Here is a 6,004-nt window from a genome sequence, read left to right as displayed (position 1 = left end):
AAGCGCGTTTGAGGAGGTGGTTGGTTGTCTCCTGTCGTCGCCGATTCGGGGTCTGAGTTCGGCTCAAACGTTGTAAGGCCGGTCAACATTTCCCTTAGCAGTGACCATCATTACCGGTGTTTCTATTGACCTTACTTCTGAGTATCAGTCTACAGCAGGCTACAGCATACATGACCCTAGTTACCTGTGGTTGGCCGGGCCGTGCGTCACTCAGAAAACAACAGGCCAATCAGAAGATAGCCTCATGAATATTAATTAGACAGGCCAAAATCACCTGTTCTTTGCAGAGCTCCTGAGAGAGGAGCTGTAAAAATATATTGAGATGGTTTTTGTACGGTGGCTGAGAAGTGCAAAGCAAATCACAATTCTGAAAACAAAATAACAAATTACAAACGCAAATGCAAGTCTAAAAAACAAAATAACAATTCAGAAAGCATAACAACAATTCAGAAAACATTATAACAAGTCAGAAAACACAATGACAAATTCGAAAACAAAATAACAAGTCAGAAAACACAACGACAAATCCGAAAACAATTAACAAGTCAGAAAACACAACGACAAATCAGACAAACCGGAAGAGGTAGGTATAGTTTGAGACAGCGCCATTGGTTTGGGATTACTCACCGCTGACTGGACGAGACATCTGTCAATCAACGTATACAGGAAGAACCAGCCGAAGAACAGCAGAGTCGTGGTAGAAAGTTCGGAGATTGTATTAAAGTAGCTCAGTTTACATGTATTGTATGAATTACCTTTACTATGGAATAAAAAATACGGGGTGTATATTTACATTTAGTTAAAAGTAGCTGTAAAACATCAGCTCCAGTGGTGCAGATGGATAAGCACGTGTCATTGGCTTTTTGACGCGATCCCACCTTTTGCCAAACTTTTTTTTTCTACCTTTTCAAATCTCGTATCACATCGTAAAGGCATTTATTTTCAATAAAAATTAAGGAAATAATCAAAAAGTTGAAAATAAAGTATCGGGTAGGGTTAGGGTAGGTGTAGGGAGGGCTTTATTGTACCAATAAGGTGGCATCCATTTAATAATTAAAATTAAAATTATAATTTACACTCAATACGTTATTATTGCATACTGTTTTATAATGTACTACAATACTGAAGTGCAGATAATTGCCACTATTTGCAACAAGTAGTATACTTGATAGTAGAAATCCTGCTATTTTAACAGTGTAAATAGGTATTTGCACTTAGTGTAAATAGCATATTGCTAAAAATATTGCTATTTTCATTTAGTGTAAACAGAGTCCATTGCTAACACGAGATTTGAAAAGGGAGGAAAAAAAAGTTCGGCAAAAGACGGGATCAAACCCGGGTCGATCGCGTCAAAAAGACAATAACACGCTCTTATCCATCTGCACCACTGCAGCTGACGGTTTACAGCCACTTTTTACTAAATGTAAATAGACACCCCGTATTTTTTATTCCATAGTAAGGGCAATTCATACAATACATTTAAACTGAGCTACTTTAATACCATCTCCGAACTTTCTACCACGACTCTGCTGTTCTTCGGCTGGTTCTTCCCTGTATAAGTTGATTGACAGATGTCTCGTCCAGTCAGCAGTGAGGAATCCCAAACCACTGGCGCTGTCTCAAACTGTACCTACCTCTTCCGGTTTGTCTGATTTGTCGTTGTGTTTTCTGACTTGTTAATTTGTTTTCGGATTTGTCGTTGTGTTTTCTGACTTGTTATTTTGTTTTCGAATTTGTCATTGTGTTTTCTGACTTGTTATAATGTTTTCTGAATTGTTGTTGTGTTTTCTGAATTGTTATTTTGTTTTTTAGACTTGCATTTGCGTTTGTAATTTGTTATTTTGTTTTCAGAATTGCGATTTGTTTTGCACTTCTCGGCCACCATATTTTTGGTATTTATACCACAAATATATATTCTTAAGGACATCAAGACTTAAAATAAAACGCCAGAAAGGTGTAAAATATGTGACCTTTAAGTTAGCTTAGCATGCTAATCTGGTCAACATGCGAAGTACTGCTTTTGTGTGGTCATTCTCACACTGAAAGCTCTCCTAAGCAGCCTGATGAATGTGCGCTGACTGAGTGGTGCACTCTGCTAAGCCACAAGTCCTGAACCTTTCAGGATTGGGGTTCAAGTCTGGTGTGGCACATGCCCAGAGTGAAAGAGGTACTGTGTCCAAAATTTGCTTCTGTTCCAGACATTGTGTTTTTTTGTGTGTGTTCTTCCTCTTGAATCAGAAATGTGTTTTTTGTTCATTCTCACCTATACTTCAAAACCTGTTTTTCATGTACATTTTATTTCTGCTGTTTTTGCTCTTCTGGCTCTACATTGTGCTTGTTGCACCTTTGGTGCTAGGCCCCGTATCGCTGCTATATTCACAGCTATATTTATTATTATTATTAATATTATTATATCGCAGCTATATTTATTATTATTATTGTTATTGTTGTTGTTGTTGTTATTATTACCCTTGTCTTCCCCACTAGGTTTATTTATTTATTTGTTGTTTGTTTTATTCTGTTTTTGTAGTATTCTGTAGATGGCAATATATTTTCCTTTTCTTTTATATTCTCTTGTTTCCTTCTTATTTTTCCTTTTTGTATTAAAGGGGTCATATGATGCCATTTCAAATTTTCCTTTCTCTGTGGAGTGTTACAAGCTGTTAGTGAATAGATAAGATCCCTAAAGTTGCAAAGACTAAAGTCTCAAACCCAAAGAGATATTCTTTATAAAAGTTAAGACTTGTCCACGCCCTCCTAAAATGCCTCGTTTAAACACGCCCCCACGTCTACGTCACTGTGTGGGAAGATTTGCATAACACTGGCCAAATGTTCACGCAAAGAAAGGAGGCGTAACTTATTCTCGCTGTAGTATTGTTGTTGCCGCCGCCGCCGCCATGTCGTGGAGAAGCTGTGTGTTTCGTTGTGAAAGGATTTGTCGTTGTGTTTTCTGACTTGTTAATTTGTTTTCGGATTTGTCGTTGTGTTTTCTGACTTGTTATTTTGTTTTCGAATTTGTCATTGTGTTTTCTGACTTGTTATAATGTTTTCTGAATTGTTGTTGTGTTTTCTGAATTGTTATTTTGTTTTTTAGACTTGCATTTGCGTTTGTAATTTGTTATTTTGTTTTCAGAATTGCGATTTGTTTTGCACTTCTCGGCCACCATATTTTTGGTATTTATACCACAAATATATATTCTTAAGGACATCAAGACTTAAAATAAAACGCCAGAAAGGTGTAAAATATGTGACCTTTAAGTTAGCTTAGCATGCTAATCTGGTCAACATGCGAAGTACTGCTTTTGTGTGGTCATTCTCACACTGAAAGCTCTCCTAAGCAGCCTGATGAATGTGCGCTGACTGAGTGGTGCACTCTGCTAAGCCACAAGTCCTGAACCTTTCAGGATTGGGGTTCAAGTCTGGTGTGGCACATGCCCAGAGTGAAAGAGGTACTGTGTCCAAAATTTGCTTCTGTTCCAGACATTGTGTTTTTTTGTGTGTGTTCTTCCTCTTGAATCAGAAATGTGTTTTTTGTTCATTCTCACCTATACTTCAAAACCTGTTTTTCATGTACATTTTATTTCTGCTGTTTTTGCTCTTCTGGCTCTACGTTGCACCTTTTGCACCTTTGGTGCTAGGCCCCGTATCGCTGCTATATTCACAGCTATATTTATTATTATTATTATATCGATTATATCGCAGCTATATTTATTATTATTATTGTTATTGTTGTTGTTGTTGTTATTATTACCCTTGTCTTCCCCACTAGGTTTATTTATTTATTTGTTGTTTGTTTTATTCTGTTTTTGTAGTATTCTGTAGATGGCAATATATTTTCCTTTTCTTTTATATTCTCTTGTTTCCTTCTTATTTTTCCTTTTTGTATTAAAGGGGTCATATGATGCCATTTCAAATTTTCCTTTCTCTGTGGAGTGTTACAAGCTGTTAGTGAATAGATAAGATCCCTAAAGTTGCAAAGACTAAAGTCTCAAACCCAAAGAGATATTCTTTATAAAAGTTAAGACTTGTCCACGCCCTCCTAAAATGCCTCGTTTAAACACGCCCCCACGTCTACGTCACTGTGTGGGAAGATTTGCATAACACTGGCCAAATGTTCACGCAAAGAAAGGAGGCGTAACTTATTCTCGCTGTAGTATTGTTGTTGCCGCCGCCGCCGCCATGTCGTGGAGAAGCTGTGTGTTTCGTTGTGAAAGCGAAACTACTTTGTTTGGCATTCCAAAAGAGGACACAACTAGAAATCAGTGGTTAAGTTGTATTTACAACACTGTTCCAGAACAGTTCAACCCAAATATTCAGATGTGTGCAGCGCATTTTAAAAAGGACTTTTTCCTGAACCTGCAGATTAGCCTACAATGAGTCTGTGCACAAAGGCTGTTTCTATAAAGTGGGGCAGTTCCAACTTTGCAAGGACAGTCTGGCGTTTACTTAAACCACATAAACACATTGCATTACACCAAATACACAACATAATGTTCTTTTTAGCCACGTCATATGACCCCTTTAACTTCTCTTCTTCCTTTATACTTTCTAACCAATTCTGATGAAAATATCATATGTTAAAATTTTAATTAATTTAGGGCAGGCACAGCCATTTGTAACTTGAATGTGTGAGGCTTCAGGTGTCATCAAAGTGCACCTTTTACCTGTGTCCTTAATAGAATAGTTAACCCAAAAATATGTATGTATGTATATATATATATATATATATATATATATGTGTGCGTATGTGTGTGTGTAACAAGTTCGTAGATCGGGAAGAAGGAGGCGGGAACCGGCGAACATTTAAACATCAAATTTTAATAGATAAATAAACACAAACCGAAAGTAAAAGCGGCAGCTCCTCACAGACGACTGCTGCATAAAACAGCTACATAAAATCCATTGTAAAAACATCCATAAAATAATGCATTGTTTTAGAACGACTGGGAGCTGATATTCATTCTACAAGATGATGAAGTTTGTCATGAACCCCTGAGCAATCGCATTTTGAAGTTGTATCCTGTTTTCTGTGAATTTGAGTCTTCTACGAAGCTGTATACTGTGACCTTGAATCTCGGCCAGGTTTTTGTATGCTATTGAATTCTTCTGGAAGGAAGATGGCGAGCCACCCATCCTTGATCATTGGATCCATGGAGTTATGCTTTCTGAAGGACGTTTCAGATGATCCCACTGTGTGGTAGGAACTCAGTGGGCCTTTGAGTGCACCCCTTTTGATAAAATTTCCCCTGTCAACTCCTAAATTCCAGACTGGGATCGGATAGAAAAATTTTTTTCCTTCTATCTTTTTTCATCAACTCCTTTTAGGAAAAAAGAGACAGAACTGATTTTCTACAATAAGGGAACACTTTTTTTGTGTGTGTTATCTTCAAAACTGGACTGTGGAACTTGGGGAAAAAAACTGTAACACATACACTTATTGCGCATTACACTATATCGATGTTCTTGGTACAACAGTTGCGTTAAATACAGTGCCGCTTGAAAGTTTGTGAACCCTTTAGAATTTTCTATATTTCTGCATAAATATGACACAATACATAATCAAAATTTCACACAAGTCCTGAAAGTAGACAAAGAGAACCCAAACAAACAAGTGAGACAAAAATATGTTCTTTGTCATTTATTTATTCAGGAAAATTATACACATTCTGTGAGGAAATAGAAGAGGTTGCACCAAAACATGAATGAATATATCTGAAAATATGAATCCAAAATAATGCTGCATAAGGTTTTATTTTTGCACTTCTGTAGCTTTTTGAGTCCCATGCTTGAAGAGTAATTGTAAGTCATTTCACTCAAAAAAAAAAGTTTATGAGGACCATTTTGGCATTTTAAGATATGTATGTGCATTTATAAAGCTCCTTACAGTAATTTTTATTGTGGAAACATTAATCGCTCTTTGCACCAAGTTATCAATGCAAGGCAAATAACCCAGAGGTCACTGACTTGTTGTTTACACTTCTGCAGACACACAGTCCACATTTTT

This window comes from Sinocyclocheilus anshuiensis, unplaced genomic scaffold (genome assembly GCF_001515605.1).
Source record: "Sinocyclocheilus anshuiensis isolate Anshui unplaced genomic scaffold, SAMN03320099.WGS_v1.1 scaffold1017, whole genome shotgun sequence".
NCBI classification, from domain to species: domain Eukaryota; kingdom Metazoa; phylum Chordata; class Actinopteri; order Cypriniformes; family Cyprinidae; genus Sinocyclocheilus; species Sinocyclocheilus anshuiensis.
The sequence above is the reverse complement of the archived record's forward strand: the minus strand, read 5'-3'. Positions refer to the sequence as shown.